Source organism: Eschrichtius robustus, chromosome 9, assembly GCF_028021215.1.
Source record: "Eschrichtius robustus isolate mEscRob2 chromosome 9, mEscRob2.pri, whole genome shotgun sequence".
Classification (NCBI taxonomy): domain Eukaryota; kingdom Metazoa; phylum Chordata; class Mammalia; order Artiodactyla; family Eschrichtiidae; genus Eschrichtius; species Eschrichtius robustus.
The window spans coordinates 5,258,697-5,275,657 of record NC_090832.1 but is presented as its reverse complement, the minus strand read 5'-3'; the positions used below and the strand labels follow the sequence as shown (position 1 = coordinate 5,275,657).

General features: G+C 35.6%; 1 protein-coding gene across 8 annotated transcripts in view; it reads left to right on the top strand.

The window, feature by feature from the left end:
* QKI (QKI, KH domain containing RNA binding) overlaps positions 1–16,961 on the top strand; it is a 140,071-nt gene that overhangs the window by 945 nt on the left and 122,165 nt on the right. The window contains exon 1 of one of the 8 annotated variants that reach the window (XM_068551263.1): positions 13,123–13,278. The exons of the other annotated variants lie outside the window; for them this stretch is intronic. The gene's annotated coding sequence lies outside the window, so the exon portion shown is untranslated. Of the gene's footprint in view, positions 1–13,122; positions 13,279–16,961 lie in introns of those variants that run through there. 8 annotated transcript variants of the gene reach the window in all.

Sequence of the window (16,961 nt, the reverse complement as noted above, 5' to 3'; positions counted from 1 at the left end):
CGCGACGGCCCCGAGCTTCGCGGGCCTCCCGGGGAGCAGCCCGGCCTCGCCCGCCCCGCGCCCCGCGGGCGCCTGAAGGACACCGGCCTCGGGGCCGCTCCCGGAGGGGGTCCTCCCAGAGGTCGCCGGCGGCTCCCGGAGTGGGAAGTCCAGTGTGGCTTCTGTTTTTTTGAAGTTTGTGTAGCTTGGAAGTACTCGAGGGGAGTAGTGTGGGGCTGGTTAATTTAAAGGAATTCCAGAGCCGACCGAAAGTACTGCTGATGCAGCCGAAGGCGAGGACAAAATGACAGCGGAAAGCACTTTTTGTCCTTTTGTTTGGGGAAGCGAGAAGTGTTCGGGAGTTGAACTTCACTTTTGGGGGTGGGGGTGTGGACGCGAAATACCGCGAGGACACATGTAAACGTAATCCCGCGTCCGAAAGAACTTCGGCGGAGAGCCTTCTCCCGAGGGCGCCGCCGCCTCGGCCGCTAGGACGGGAAGCCAAGACGTTGAAAGGGCCAAGATGAAAACGAGTAGAAGTTCGCAGCAAAGCTTTGTTGGCGGAGAGCTGTGGCGAGCGAAGAATGACGAGAAGATTAATTTTGGCCAACTCTGGGATTACTTTAACAAGGTCTTCAGCAGTGGCCGGGACGATTCGCGTCCGGTGGCTGTGCGTTTCTGGGGACGCCTAGGGAAAAACATGACCAACAAAAATGTTTATTTTGAAAATCGAGTAGCGAGGAGTTTCTTCTGCTTAGAAGCACCACCGGAGGACTGCTTAAAGAAAACGGAAAACTGTCCTTTATAGCGATGAGCAGGGGATTTTAGATTTTTTCGCAAGAATTTTGAGAGATTTTTTACAATAGAGCTGGGGAAAAGGAATCTGAAGGTTAGAGTTGGAATGTCAGGAAAGAACAAAAGACCGGAAATGTCTCCGTGTTAAAAGGTGGTTCAAGAAGAATCCCAGAAGCTTTTGTTGTCAAGAAAGTCATAGAAACAACTTTAAAAGTACAAAACTGTCAGCTATTACTGCGTACTTATTTTTTTGTCTACATATGTTACAACATACAGCAGTAAGCCCATATTGAAATGGGCTTTTTCCGTAGTTGAAACAGCAAATCTGCTAACACGAAATTGTTCTGGAGAAAACCTGAGCTGTCCCTTTAAGGGGTTCTGCTCTTCCTATTTGTGTTGGCATTTGAAAGATTGTGGAGGCAGAAAACTTTCTGGAATGTCAAAAAAAAAAAAATTGCTGGAACTCTTAAATTGAGTATTTCCAAATGTGGGCGCTAAGGGGCGCCAGTTATTTTTTTTAAACATGAGAAATGTTTGGAGCAAAATATGTAACATACTCAGTTACCTGACCTATATTAAATTTAGTTGAAACTTAAATCATAGGTCATTTCATCTGTCGTTTTGTGTCCATATATGTATTTGAAAACTTTGAAAACACTTTCTTTCAAATTATTGGAACAATTTTATCACATTGCAGAAGTAATACGCTATTTTCTTCTTGGCATATTTTGGTGCAGTTAAAGTTTTGGTAGTATTAGCAAAAATTTTTGTTTTTTCTTGAAGCACAGTTGTACAGAAGGAGTCCTTTATAATCATTAAAATGAAAATAGGATTTGACAATATTAGGGTTAAAGTTAAATTGCATTCTTTGAATTAAAATGTTGAATTCAGTCAAACAGCATAGGAGATTATTAAAAAGTTTGGAAATATTTTCTCATTTGCACTATTTGAAGTAAATAATTTGAGTTTCTCTGATTAGTTCTGAAAGGGTTCTCGTTTGTACTTTTATGTTGGTCTGAAATCTCTCAATGATAATTTGGAGTTGGTTCTGTTAAAAAGTTTCTAACCTTTGGTTTGGTAATTTTTAATCTTCTGAATCTAGAATTCCAGTTATGTCATTATTTCTAACAAAGGTTTGTTCGTTTCTCTTCGCCTGAAAATAGTAACCCATTTGAGTTTTAAATGTTGGAGACCACTGGTTGAGGATGGTATATTCTAAATAACATATATATTTTTTCCCTTTCATTTTGGTTTACTCCATTTCTTGTCTCAGTTCTATCTTGAGTTTTAGCCTTTTCAACTCCCCAGCGTAAAGATTGCTTCTGTATAATAGCTAGGATGTTTAAAAAGGGGCAGCATAATGACTAGGAAGTTTGATTGTTTTTTATCAGACCAGTACAAACACACCGGAAAAGGGGTTATTCCTCAGTGTGGAATAAGCTGCTTCCTGTAATTGTTAGCCTTATTATAAACGTATTTTGACTTAAGAAAAATATTGGTTTCTGAAGTGCATCACGTTTTATCCGTGCTGGGTGACTTAATTCTGAAATTTGGCAAGTTGTGCTTTACCTCTTTGTGGCCTGTCATTGTCCCAAATAAATTAATCATGACTTCTGTTTGTGGTTAGGAATTCTGATTTCCTTTGTCCATATGATTGGCTGAAAAATTGTTTTTAAATTTAGTTAAAACTGTATATTTTACTTTAGTGATTAGTTTAATCAAGTTAAGATACTGTACTTGGTTACAGTAAATGCATCTTCTGATAATTAGAAGTTTTGAATGAGTAGCAATTTTGAAATATTTTTCAAAAGTAAGGTTTTGAAAAATTTCCTTGTCAGTTTGAGAGTTTTTATTTGGCTGGTTACACATTTGGGATTTCTGTGTTCTAGATTTTTTTGGTTGATTAAAACTTGAATGCTTTAGACTGAACATTTTAATTTTATGCCAAGTTAACCTTTAGCCTATATTTTGATTGTGGCCGGTGAACAGTCTTTTTTTGTTTCTTGTTTTTTGTGGGGTGGGGGAGGAGCTGTCAGCTTTTTCTCTCAAGTATCGTCAACCTGGTTGCTTTTTTAGGTTGTGAATGCATTCTAGGTTGGGCCAGTCGTATGAATGACATAACTTCAGTTGATAATTCCGATACTTAATCCTTCATTGACAATAGAGACGATTACAGATAAAACCAAGGTTTAAGTGTTAAACTGCTCTGCCTTTAAAGAGAAGTTTTCCACTGAACCCTGGGACCATCCATCCATGGGAAAGAATAGCTATTACTAGGGTTTTTTTTTTTTTTTTTGGAAACCTTTCTTTGTCGTGAAAATGAAACTTAAGCAGAAACACAGGAACAGTATTTGAATGCAAATTGTTTTAGTAAAGTATTGCAGTTTAGAATTGAGACGGTGTAAAAGTAAAAATAAAATCAGTTTGACTTAAAAATCCCAAATAGGGGGAAATGGAGATCTAGGGATATTAAAATTAGATTCTGATTTTTCATTCTTCGGCAGATACGAAAATTAATGAATATATAGTGTGGTTTATGAGGAAGGCTAGCCTAAATCTTTTTATTGTGAATAACTGAAAAATCAGTGCATGGCTCAGAAAAAGTGAGCAAACGTGTTAGATTAGAGTCTGCATTACTGATTTGAAAAATTCACTTTTTCATGGTCTTTTTTGGGGTGAGGGGGGATGTAAGTTTTCTTTTTGACCTCAATTTATTTTCTCTCCCTGTTCCCTCTCCCTTGGAAATGAGGGCAAAAAGTATTTTAAATTAAAATTTGCTTTACTAGTGAACATTTTTTCCATGTTAATTTCCATTTGTTATGCATTTATTATTGAATGTATCATTCGCAGTTTTCCTGCACTTCAATTTTCTTCCTTTCTTTTCTTTAGAAATCTTGATAAGTTTAAAAATTATATGGTTGTTTCTTGGTATTGAGAGGAATTTTGCTATATAAGTTTACTATAGTTCTCGGTCCCCCACCCCCCCCCCCCCCGAAGAAGCCTTGTTGACAGTAACCAATATCTGTGACAAACAGATTTTATTTAAGTTGAAGTAATTAATCTGTTGTTTAGGAGCAAAGGTAGTGTTTTTGTACGCACAATCCTTTGAATTATTAGTAACAAGAAGGAAGCCAGTATTTATAATTAGTTGTTCTTTCCATTTTCTTTTTTTCTCCTCACCCAGGAGGTGTCAGCAGCTATAGTAAGGTAATAATGGAAATGATAATTTGTATCACGGGTCATTTATTCAACATTTATTCTGTATTTTCGAAACTCTACTCCTGTAGGCCGGCTGTGTACTCAAAACGCATGTACATACTATGATGCAGGTGACTTCTCTTTCTTAACTTTATCCAGTTTACATGCTTTGTAGTAAATCTGTACTACCAAGGGTATAACGTAATTGAGTTAATGGAAATAGGTCTCTGCTAATCACATTTGCTACTGTGTTTGGTATGAGCACCTTTTCTGAAATGGTTTTGAGAATATCAAATGAAAACAGGTTAATTGGACCTTTTCAATGCTGTGTGCGCGTCTTATTCCCGTTGTTATCCCCCCCAGTAGTCCCAGTCCTGAAGCTGATTGAAGTGCATCCGTTTTCCATGAGAACAAATGGTTTTTGGTTTACTTATTAAGAGAAATAGATTCCTGCAACAAAAGACATGAAGTGGACCCCTCCTTGCCTTTTCTGAGCATGATTCAGATGCTCGTTTTTTGAGGCCAGTGTAAGGTTTTTGATTTGTTTTGTTTTTTGAGTTTTTTGGTATTAAGAGAATTACACCAGTGTGATTATAAGGGCAGCTTTTTATAATCTGACTGGAACTACATTTTAATTTACTTGAGAATTCAATGCTGTTAATACACTGTTTGATTTATAGTGGTGCAATTATAAGTAAGACTTGCCTTATTCAGTTGGAGATGTTGGAAGCGCTATGCCATTGTTAGGATTTATTTTTTGATTAAGGAGCCTACTGAGCGATTTTCTGTTACTTATATGTCAGCTGCTGTGAAGATATGCAAGGATCTATTTTAGGGTCAAGGGAAGGGGATAGTGCATGGGCCCATGCCAAGAAGTCATACTTAGAATTAGGTACCAATTTTTTATTTACATGATTGACAGGACTTAGTCATTTTCTCCGACCCCTCCTTTTTTGACATTAAGACAGTTCAGTGTGAATTTTAAGTGCAATAATGTATTTTTTTCTTAATGAGAACTTTTAGGAAACGCTTATATCCCTTTTTTTTGAATTAGCATTTCAGTTTGGGGACTCAAAATAGCTAGATTGTTTGATGTCCAAGTAAGATTTTTACAGCTTTGTTTTCATTTAACAGAAAACAAAAATAGCATTAAACTTTTGCAAAAATAGCATTAAACTTTTCATAGTGAGTACAGTTTGTTTTGTTAGTGTGACTGTGTTACGAAATTTGACTATAAATATAACCCCAGCCTGTGTTAGGTACTACTCTCTATGTAGTTACCATCATACTTAACACTGTAATATTATTATTTCTTTTTGTGTCTGTCTTCCCTGTTGGAATTAGTTCCTTGAAGGTGGCCACCTTATAGCCTGGCACGTGTATGATCTCAGATGTTTGTTGAATTAATAAATAGGTTCACGCTTTAAATCCTTTTCTCATTTCTAATTTCTCTAAAACGTGGGATTAAGCAGATAGTTTTGGCAATTAGAAAAAAGGTACGTGTATTTTTTTCTTAAAGATGGTATTTTTTAGAAATCTTACAATATTTTTTGCAGTACTTGTCCTCAAGGAGCCTAATCTTAATTTTACCTGACTACCATTGATATGACTGAGAATTAGAAAGATAAAATTGCTTTACTTAAGCGGTAGTTTCTAGCCAGTCCTTATACAAAGTATATCAGTTCATAAGTATACCAGTGCTTGTCTCAGCTCTTGAAAGTTTTGGCATCTATGGAATTATATAGGTGAACCTTCCCCTAGTCAATTACCTATAAAAGTCAACATTCAGTGGATATGTAGTTCTTGTACTCTGTGCAAAGCACAATAAATATGAAAGATTCCTTGTCCCTAAGTGCTGCTTTGATGTGCTCAGGATAAATAAGGATTGTTTGAATTGTTTTAGTTTAGAGGAAAGCTGAGTATAAACATAGGTGGCTGTTACAGTAATTTAACACAAATAGCAATTTTTAAACACAGGTGTTTCTTAAAGCTAATTTGAAACTGTGCCGTTACTTAGAAGACTGATAAATTGACATTTTCAGTTAACTGAAATTTAACCCTCTTAAAAGGAGTTTACTTTTCTGTTTTAGCCTTAACAGTGTTTTAAAATAACTCTGTCAAGAGTTTTTAACAAATATATAGCTTGTCGAAGTTAAGTGATTTATCCAGAATTCTTGTAATTAATGAGGCAGTGACTGTATTTAATGTTTTCAACATTTCCTCAGTTTTCTAAAGCAGAAACTCTTAGTTTGAAAACCCAGCAATCCTATCAGGTCTAATAAAATAAACAAAATTGTGTTTATGTTCATAATGTTGCTTTATGTATTGATTCTAACCTACATATTTTATTTAAATTTTGAGGCTGGTGAAATGAATCAGTTTACTGTAACATTTCTATCACATTACTTATAAAACAGAATTTGTCAATTTGGATGCTTTTCAAGGGTGTTGAAGTCTCAGAAAAACATCAAAATGCCATTAAACCCATGAAGTGGTCCTATGCTGTATGGCCATGGTAATGAGGGAAGAGTGTGTGTGATCGCATGTGTGCAAGCATGCATGTGTATAAAGGGAGCCATGCAGTGAATGTGAGCTGGCCTTGAAATCCTTGGGGGTTGGGTGCTAGGGATGGTGAAGTTCAGAGCAAGGAAGGTTTTCAAAGTAACATCTGCCTGGCCTCAGGATTGAAATGATTATATATCAACAGTGGAAAATGCAGTGGGTCTTAATTAAACACCTGGCTTTTGGCTTTTGTGCAGAATGAGTTGTAAAGATTGGGCATGATCACCTGGTCAGTTGCAGATCATTGGAGGAACCCGTGGCTTTTAAGCTCATTTAATAGTTTAAAATATATATAGGAAAAATTAAAAATATATAACATACATGTATTTATTACATTAAAGAGAAAGGAAAGCACTGGTAAAAAGCAAACTTTTAGGCAGATTTTATTTGGAACCTTGTTTTCGTTACTTCAGTGTCATACTATTTTACAGGGTCTCAAAATTCTTTTACAAAGAGTGTTTGAAGAGATGTGTATGTGAAAAGAACTAGAAGAAATACAAAACATTTCTTCTTAGATGCAGTTGAGTATAAGGCATATTAAAGTAATACCAGAAGTTCATGGAATTTCAGAGCTACCAGGGACCTGAGAGTTTGGGGGATGAGGTCTTCATTTCATAGGTGCAGAGACCGAGGTATGGAGAGGTGGTGACTTGTCCAAATCACAAAGCAAGGTGATCTGTTTGGTGAATGAGCCACTCCCTGAGCGGTACTAGAGAAGAAAAATGCAGCCAAGTACTAGAAAACTGCTGCTGTTGCCTCAGGTCGTGAACATGAAGGAAAAAAAAAAGCAAATGGTGGGGGTTTTGCTAATTCTGTGATATGTTCAAGTTGAGCAAAATGCTGGTCAAATTTTCGGAGCTAATATAAATATATATATACACACACATTTTTTTACTGGTAAATCTGTATGATAGTTAAAGGGCTAAAAAATAAGAAAGTAAAGGCGTTTTAAGAGGCTTTCAGCTCATTCACTTAAACTTCTTAGTAACCAAAGGATAGAGCTTTATCTCTTAAAATAACATGGTACAGATAAATCTAGTGAATATTTAGTATTGTTGGTGTTCTTTTTATTACTATTTTTAGTAACTACTCAAGAGGAAAAAACATTTCTGACGGGAAGGTTTTTATTTAGAAGTTTAATATTGCTAGGTGATTCGAGTCAGGAATATATACACTTGTATCAGTTTTAGATTAGCATAGGGTGGTTAAAAGCATAGGTAGGCAACTAAAGAAAGCCAGCCAAGAGGTGGATGATGCTGAATCGAATGGAAACAATGCTGCACTGGGTGCTCCTGCATCCTATTCCCGATGCCCACATCTGGAGCATCTGCTGTTCCTTTCAAGTATATGCAAAAGAATTAAGTATAAATCACACTTACTTGTTTGCTGTGTTATAGTAATTGTATCACTCTGATAGAACTGATTAGAAGAAATAAAAAATTTCAAACCAAGGCCAATTATAAATTACTCTGAAATTAACTGTCCCTAATCCTTTATTAGTGTTGCTGCTGTCACCATTGTTGCAGTGATGCTTCCATTGTTATGACGTATTCAAGTGTTGACTCTGTGTGTGCGTGCGTGTGTACACAAGTGAGCCAGCATAAAGACGAAAATGAATTCCAGTTTCAGTCCTTATGCTAATGAGACTGTCTTGCAAAGTAGTAACAGTTCTTTGACAAATAGACCTGGGATTTAATCATGACTTGCAGTTAACTGATTAGTTTGCTGGTCTTGGAAATATAGGTAACCTTTCTGAACCTCAGCTTTTTCATCTATAAATTGTGTTATCAACTGCCCTGCCAAACTTCAAATCAAAATATTCAGAGGCTGGAGAATATTATATGCAAAAGAGCTTCGTAGACTATAAGGCTGCATCATCTAACTTCTGTCAACATTTTAAGGTTGTTTTTGATAGGATGGACAAGCAGATAAGCAAAGCAGTTTGTAGAGAATGAGAGAAGAGAAAAACGGAGAAAGGTAATTTATCCATATGCGCATCACCTACTTTTTGTGTGCAGGAGAATTATTCACTACTAACATTCTGAAAGTTCAGAAGAAGTCACTTTGAGCTGAAGTGTCTAGTAAGGTTGTTTTGAGAAGTGGAACCTGGGTTGGTATTCATAGGTGAATGGTATTATTAATCGGTATTTAATGAGGTGAATGGGGGGGGGTGAAGGATGTTCCAGCAGAAGAGAAAAGTGCAGTGGTGCCAGAACAGTAGTGATGGGAGATTGAAAGACTTTCACAAAGTGTGTTTAGATGAAGTTACTTGGAATGGCAAATGCATATAGAGAAGTAGTGAGAATTAGAAGAGCAGAGCCAGAAGACTAATTCAGGGCTATATTGTGATGGGCCTTGAATGCCAGGGTGAATAGTTCAGCTTTTATTCTGAGTTTTGTAAGGAACCATTGATGTCTTGGGTTAGATCAGGATGCCATAATGAAACCTTTGGGGGTAAACTAAGAAGAGTGTATAGAATATATGGATTTAAGGAAGTAGAATTTGGATACAATGTGGAGAGTTAAGAGATTAGGGAATTTTAAGAAATTGTTATATTTTCTCAAAATATTTAACAAAAATATATTTTGATCTTTCTGCATTTTAGATTTAAACTCTAGAGTTTTTTTTAAAAAATGGTGTTTATCTAAAAATAAACATGCATACAAATTATTTTTTCTTTACCCGTAAGTCCCTAGGTATCTCTTTAAAAACTAGCAGTATTCACATAGTGACTTCACACTGAACAAAATGGATTAATCCTACAACTAATATAATAACCAGTCCACATTCAGAGCTCTGTAGTTGTCCCCAAAATATTCTTTGTAACCGAACTGGCTTGTGCAAATCAGAATCTGACTCAGGACCATTCATTGAATCTGGTTGTTAGGACTTGAAGTCTCTTAAATCTAGAACCATCCCTTTTTTTTTATGACATTAATGTAACTTTCTTGTCACTGGGCTTGTTCCTTTATGTCATCTGTATCTATTACTTTGGCAGTTAGATCTAAAGAATTGGACAGGTTCCAGTATAATGTCATAGGGGATACTGTGCACTTAATGTTGCATCGCTCTGGGGGCACAGTTCTGGCTCTACTGTTAGTGAACCTAAAATTGATAATCTGGGTTAGAGTGGAGATAGACTGATCCTTCCACTGTAAAGTTAGGTGTTCTTTAAAAGGTAAAGCTTTCTTTCATCAGCAAGGAATATTACTATTATAAAATAAGTTCCTAATGGAAAAGTCAGATCGGTGCTTATTCTTATTAATTATTGGTTGGTTGTCAAAGTAAAGTGTTGGTTTCCTAGCTGGCTCAAATGGTGACTAATGAATTTTTTCTGTGTTTCATGATAATCATTATGGGCTCATGGATCTTCATAGACTCACTGCAATTAATATTCTTTCTGATATTCAGGTTTTCACAATTTTGGCCTGTGATAATCTAACTGGCTCTTGTGTCTTTTGAAATCTTCCTTGCTTTTTGGGACCGTTTGATGCCCCAAGCTCACCTGCCCCACAGCTAGAATTAACCCTTTCTCCAAGGTTCTTTTTAATGGAAATGGTATTAGAGATGTGAATTTAGGCACTAAACATGTTGATTGCTGTCAGGATAAGGTTACTTCCAGGTCATTGGCCATTTTCTGAGCTAGACAGTATTGATTTTAAATTAATGAATTCATGTTTGTATTTTCAATTCAATTTTAACATTATATTTAATTTTATAATCATATCTTTCTTTTTTTGCCAACACCAAAATATCATGGTTTCTGACAATAACAGAATTACTTATTTACTTTATCCTACAATGTAGAGAACATACTTTCAAAATAATATTACTAATAATAGTAAAACTACTGAATATGTTTAAATGTTTTTTATACATTTTAGACACGTTACAGATTATAGGTAGAACCAGTGACCTCTTGTTCTTCTAACTGATTGTGATTTTCTTCCTTCTTTCTTTGGCTTTATTCTATCTAAAGGTTTTTATCTAAGGGGTTTTTTTTTTTTTTCTGCCAAATCTTGTTTTTGACCTTTTGATGATGTCATTTATTAGCTAAGTTCTTTTGTTGTTATACTGACTGTTTCTGTTAGCTTTTACCCCATGTCTAGCAGAAATTAGAGGAGAATATATTTTATAATCAGGGGTTAGTGAGTGTGTATATTTATGGAGGTAAGATCCAGAGAGATAGTTAACTTAAAAGGAGAAGGTTGTGCTGTTCAGGCTAGTGATTTGTATCTTAAGCCTGAAGGGCAGGAAGAGAAGAGAACATAGCAGGCAAAGTGTTTTAATTTAGTAAATTTTTCTGAATAATATCCGGAAAAGAATAAGGATAGCTCTTTAGGCTTTAAAGGTCCTGTGAGTTAGAGAAAATCCCTAGGTAGAAATTAAGTATTAAAGTTTTATTTCTAAGTAGTTGCAAAATCTCTACTGTAAAGTTTTTGTCCTTAAGAACTTTTGGTAGTAAGGAAGTTATGTTCCAGCAGATGGAGATATTAGTACACAAAAGACAGTGTTTAGTGATTAAAATGTGTTGAGAAATAACCCTCTTGCCAGAATAGGAAATTTTTCTCCTCTAAATTGTAAGAGAAGAGTTGCTGAGGAATGTAACAAATATTGGTTATTGACTTTAATATTTGGGGTGGTATGTAAATCAGTTGTGGTATTTCTTTAAAGAATTTGTCTTTTTAAGAGACCATGTGTTAGCTATAGAAAATATATAAAATATGACTGGTTTAGGACATTGGATTGATTACAGCAATTTTCTGAAATACAGTTTCTACCTTTACAGCTTCGTTGTTTGAAGAGTTTTTGTTTGTTTTGGAAAGGGACTAAGTCTGTTTAAAGGTATTCTGTTTGTATACTATCTTTGCAATTCTAAAATCTTTAACCAGGTAATTGATTTCTGTTTATTAATCTAAGTAAGAAAAAAAAAAGTGTGCCATAGTTTACCATTGCATGATAAAGTTCTTTTGGAGATTATAGTTTTACTATAGTAATAAAAAATTATCAGCAGTAAAAAGGTAATCTTATCTCAGTTTATTATAGTTTATAGCATTCCTTGTCAGGTTTTTTTTTTTTTTTTTTTTGGTTAGGTAAATATTATATATTTTGCTTTAAAAATGCCTTGCAATTGTTAAAGAAATATTGCTTATTTAAGTTCCTTCTTAGGAACTTTTTGATTTGTGGAAGTATGTGTTTCGTTAATAATTAATGCATTTAAATTATATTTTTCTAGTTGTTTTACTGAGGTTTTTTTAAATTGCCAAGTCAATCGTAAAATACCATTTTTCCTTCCATCACTTGAAGTTGAAGTCAGACATGAGAGAAGAAAGATATATTATCTTTGTTTATATGTAGAGGACCAGGAAAGAAGAGATCTACTGTGGTACCTTTGTAGAACTGATAATAACTTGCATTTTACTTTTTCCCCAGACTGTTCTTTCTCTCCATTTTGTTATTCTTGAAATGTAGAGAATTGAAGATGCAAACTTTTTTTTTTTGGCCACGCTGCACGGCTTGCAGGATCTTAGTTCCCCCACCAGGGATTGAACCCGGCAGTGAAAGCGCCGAGTCCTAACCCCTGGACGCCCAGGGATTTCTCCAAGAGGCCAACATTCTAAATTTACCTTTCACTACAGGGTGGTTTGTGGTCTCTGAATCCTGGGAAAGGTGGTGGTGTGAGGGCAGAGAGTTATCATAGCATACTGTCTTTGAACCTTAATGTGAATTTTTATTTTTCAGGGGAAAATTTTGTGTATACATTTTTAAGACAGTTTCTTATAGTCATTTGAGAGTTTATGAGAATCTTAAATATCTTCCTCCTAGTAATCATTAAAAATGTATTGTTATAAGGAATTAGACGCATGTATTCTTATCATAACAAGTACTCTTCATCTCATGGAAAAAAAACTAAAATGTATCAGTTAAAAAATGAAAATCACCCATAAATCAGTGATAGTGACTCTTAACATTTTTGGTGAATTTCCTTCCATTCTTTTATCCTCTCCCTCTATTTATGGATATGATAACATTGGAATCCTATTTTAATAGTATCACTGAGTGTGTTTTTTTAAAATAAATTGCATCATGAGCATTTATTTCCCCCTGCCATTTTATATCCTTTAACAATATAATTTTTATGGTAACATCGTTCGTCTTATGGAGGTCTGTTAAATTTATTAACTCTTCTCTGTTGGACGTATCATTTTGCTTTCAGGAAGTTGTGTGGTGATAATATCAGTGGTTTCAGAAGTTTATTACTGTTTAAAAAGCCTTAAGTTACTGAGTGTTGTAACTGGGCCCTGTGAATACCGAGCTCTCTTATTTCTGTAATGTGGTCATTGGAAATCAGCATTTTATGCTGCATTCCAGTAAAGTGATTGCTATTATGTGACACGCAATTTTTGAGTAATGTCAGAGTTGCATATTTCACATATTAGCTTTTAATGACTTAACATTTATTTGAAATTTTTTATTCTATTTGCAAATATTTGAATGCATACTATGTGTGGGATGTTAGGAGGAATACAACAAGGCTTCAGATTCATTCCATACCTTCAAGTCGTCTGAGTAGTAGGGTAGATAGCATGAAATAAAAGTAATATAAAATAATATAAACTAGAGGGGACTAAAGACTTGCTAAAAGGTCACTTTAGGATGGGGAGATTATGGAATGTTGCAGGAAAAGAGGTAAAAAGCTTCACCTGGCTCTTGAAAGAGAGATAAGATTGAAGCGGTGAAAAGGTAAGGGAGTAGTGCTGTAGACAAAGGGAACGCTATCCTTGAATGTGAGAACATTTCGTGGGAGAAAGAAAGTAATTCTCTACTGTAGAAAAGCTTAAATGCCTGGATTTTAGATTCTGTCCTTTTGATAATGGGAGACCCATTTATGGTTTTTCCTTTTATATCTTTCTCTTAGTTGATTTTCTCATTTATCTGCCTCCATATTTATGTTTAGTGTATATTAATGTGATGGATTGCTATGCTTGCTACAGATTTTCAGATTTTCTTGACTTATTACCCGCCCCGGGCCCCCCCCCCCCCCCCCGCCCCAGTATTTTGCCACTTCACTACTACTTCTTCTTCTAATCTACACATACCTACTTTGGCTGGCTTTCTGTTCTGTTTTACTGGTACATTTGGATTTACTTAGCTCTTTATTACGATGCCTTTTGTTTTATTTTTTTTTCTGTATGTGTCTGTTGGTGACTGTGTTGGGTTTAGGTGCATGGGGGAAGAGGTACATCTGGATTAGTGAGTGTGATTTCTAGAATGGTGAGTCTAAGCTGTGTACTAAAGGTGAGTTGCTGGCATATCTTGGTCTGTATGTGTGGTATGGGTCTTTGTCTTATGCTTGCCTTTCATCATCCTCTCCATTTGCTTTTGCTCTAATGGCTTGAAAGACTGCGCTCTTAGGTTGGAGGGGAGAGATTGAAGATCTGCTAATTTAACTGTGGTTTGAGGGAGGCTTTAGGGAAGTATTTTTGAAACCCGTTCCATGTGATACTGGCTTCTTGAAGTGGTCTGAGAACAGAAGGGTTCTGTAGTCAAAGAAGTGCTGCGTATTCTTTTGTGTTGATACGTTAAATATCCAGGACCTTCAGTCAAGAATTTTCTGAGATTGCTTGGTAAAGGAATGCCTTTTTTTTTTTTTCTTCTTGGAACTAGTGGTGTGAGGATATATTATGGGACATTTTAGAGAGGTGATTGTAAAGACCTGTGGATCTAGAGAGAGGAAGGTTTAAATAATAATTGGGAATCTTAATTTTGAATGAGAATGCTGGTTCAAGTCAGTTCAAAGTACACTTTGAAAAGATAGTTAAATTTCTTTTAGTTTGGGACTATTTCAAATTCCATCTTGAAGGAAGCAAGAAAAGTGTCCTTTCTGGCTTTATATTTAAACAATTGAGGCAAAGGGTTTCAATAGTGAATTTTATTTCAATTAGTGTATGTTGTTTAAATAAAAATGTAGATGTGCTATTTTAAAAAGTATAATTCTCTAAGTAAAAACAGAATCTTGACGATTTAAACGTTAGAGTGAAACATGCTTTGAAATAGATAAGCACATAGAAATATGTTGATGTTCTAATATATGCCTGGTTTAAGTGTAAAATTTTTAAATTTGGGAACTGATGAATTGTAAGGCGAAGAGGAATTGTTAAATTTTGAAAAGAAAAATACTTGTCTTTGTTAGAGTGTTTAATAAACATTGAGGTGCAGTGATGTAGTTTTGTGAGGTCTGTAAATCAGTAACCAGTTGAGTGTTTTCTGTGAACTTCTGTTTTAGTCTATGCATATAAGATGTTAGCTCTCTTTGTTGTTACAGCAGTTATGCAGTCTTAATCATAAAATGAAATTTTGATGACATTTATAATTTGCAGCAGCCTTTCAAAAGGGGGGAGTACAAGGGTTGGATGGTAGAGTAGCATTTCACTTGGAAGGCCCAAAGGATTTTTATTAAAAATTTTGTCCTTGTTCAAAGAAAAACCCTGTAATTCAGATTTTAAAGCTGGAATGGATCTTAGAGATCACAGTTCCATCCTTTAATTGAATAGTATGTAAATGCAGTTCATTTACATGAAGTTTCATTTTCATGAAGTTTTACAGATTAGAAACTGCTGATTTCAGTAGCTCATTTGGCTCTTGTGGCAGAAGTATATCTGTAAGTTATATTATTGGCCAGAGGGTACCTTTGGGCCTGATCCCCTCTATGGAGAATTATGTCATGACTGATAATTTGCATAATGTGACTACCTTCTGATATGAGTGGTCTTAATTATTTTCAATTTTATTTCATTGCTTGAAATATCTACCTAGGGTATTTTAACTTTTCCTCTAAATAAGAATAAAATTCAGCATTTAATGCACACAGTGATATTGTCATTAAACTGATGTTTCAGGTCAAAGACAGAGAAGGTTCTCCTAGGTTCTTGGTGGTCTCCATTAGCATTTTCCTGCAGGCTGAATCTAGGTCTAGGAACAATTTAGTGTATATTTGGATAAGAACTTTCACTGCCCATGTTTTATACAAATATTTTAAAGTCATTTGTTAGAGTAAACTATTCCTCTCCCCCTCCCCCCATCAACCTTTCCTTATAGATCTAGGTCATGTGTCCTAGAACAGTGTGATAAAAGTCCAAGATGAAGATAAGGGAAAGCGAGAAAGCCACTTGGTATCTTTTGAATAGTCAGTTCAGATTCTCTGTTGTTGCTAGACTAATATTTAGACATGTTTGTGTTGATGTTTTGTACAGGTTTTAGTTTCATAGGCCAGGTAGGGTAGACTTATCTAAAATTTGAAGGGTGATTAATTTAGGAGAGGTGTCTTTAAAAAACACTATGTTGTTCTTTTTAAAGTCTTGAGTAAAAGAAAATACGAAAAGGGGAAGAGAGTAGAGGGATGGATAAATGGATCAGTTAGAGAAGGACAGTAATGAGGGAAGGTGAAAGTAAGATCTGAGTTAGAAAAATCCTAGGTTTGTTTTTAGGTTATAGGAAAATGTACAATTGACCCTTGAGCAACACGGGTCCACATATATGTGGACATTTTTCTTTTTTCTTTTTTTTTTATAAATTTATTTTTTGGCTGCGTTGGGTCTTCGTTGCTGCGCACGGGCTTTCTCTAGTTGCGGCGAGAAGGGGCTACTCTTGGTTGCGGCGCGCGGGCTTCTCATTGCGGTGGCTTCTCTTGTTGCGGAGCACGGGCTCTAGGCACGCGGGCTTCTTCAGTAGTTGTGGCTCGCGGGCTCTAGAGCGCAGGCTCAGTAGTTGGTGGCGCACGGGCTTAGTTGCTCTGCGGCATGTGGGATCTTCCCAGACCAGTGCTCGAACCCGTGTCCCCTGCATTGGCAGGTGGATTCTTAACCACTGTGCCACCAGGGAAGTCCCATACGTGGACATTTTTCAACAGTAATAAAACATGGACTACAAGGTCCATGTTTGGCTGGATCCATGGTTGCAGAGGAACTGTGGATGCGGAGGACTGACATAAGTTATACCCGGATTATACACCTCTTTGTTCAAGGGTCAATTTTGTTTATTTTACATGGCAGCAAGGGATGTGAGAAGTGGAAGTCTTTCATTTTGTAAGTCAAGAGTCTCCTTGATTGTTAACATTGTTTATTGAATAACAAATATATATTGGGTTGGCCAAAAAGTTTGAACTTTTTGGCCAACCCATATATCTTGACAGTATAAAAGTGAACCAGAAAAATGGTATAAACATGAACCAGAAAGGTATATATCTTAAATTTTTAAATGCTACCTAAAAAGAGAAATACTTTGTTATGTACACATACATATATACTTATATAACAGTTGAAATGAAAGTTTCATGAAATAATAATTTGTATTACCTCTGATGTAATATAGTATTTTTCTGTTCTATTCCATTTAAAAAATACTGGTTGTGACTAATACTATAGATT